The 659-nt window shown below is 42.5% G+C and overlaps 1 non-coding gene across 1 annotated transcript; it reads left to right on the top strand.

Moving 5' to 3' along the window:
• Positions 1-257: 257 nt before the first annotated feature.
• On the top strand, positions 258-361 carry LOC111728194. The gene has a single exon (XR_002775570.1). It is a non-coding gene; the product is annotated as a U6 spliceosomal RNA (small nuclear RNA).
• The last annotated feature ends 298 nt before the right edge of the window (positions 362-659 follow it).

Below are 659 nucleotides of genomic sequence, written 5' to 3'. Positions count from 1 at the left end.
CATTCACAGCCACTCTGAGATCAGGACTATTATTAACTGCCATTTCACAAACAAAATAGAACGCTTAAACCAATTACCCAAGTTCATAGCAGAGCTGGGTACTCAATTGTGTTATGTCAACTCCAGTATCTACCTACCCTCTCTGCCCCTACATCACAGAGAGAGGAAAATCCACGCACCTGCTAAGCCTGGAAACTGTTTCTTCATCCACATCAGAGGAACGCTGTTTCACAACACTTGAAAACTGGTTCAGGAACAAGTTCACCTTGGCAACGTATAAACTAAAATTGGAATGATACAGTGATTAGCATGGCCGCTGCACAAGGATGACACACAAATTCGTGAAGCGTTCTGTACTTTTGCCCACATCACAAAGTCCCAAAGCTGCACACGCTGGTGTGCATGCGGAGAGAAGAGAACACTTTTACACTGCTGGTGGGACTAATACAACCTCTTTGGAAAGAAGTATGGAGAATCCTCAAATAACTCAAATTAGACCTCCCATTTCTCCTTGCAATCCCACTACTAGGCGTCTACACAGAAGGAAAAAAGTCCTTTTATCATAAAGACCTTTGCACTAGATTGTTTACTGCAGCTCAATTTACAATTGATAAGATGTGGAAACAACCTAAGTGCCCATCAACCCAGGAATGGATTAA

Source organism: Otolemur garnettii, unplaced genomic scaffold (assembly GCF_000181295.1).
Source record: "Otolemur garnettii isolate 467f Iridium unplaced genomic scaffold, OtoGar3 scaffold00143, whole genome shotgun sequence".
Taxonomy (NCBI): Eukaryota; Metazoa; Chordata; class Mammalia; order Primates; family Galagidae; genus Otolemur; species Otolemur garnettii.
This window is presented reverse-complemented; position numbering and strand designations above follow the sequence as displayed.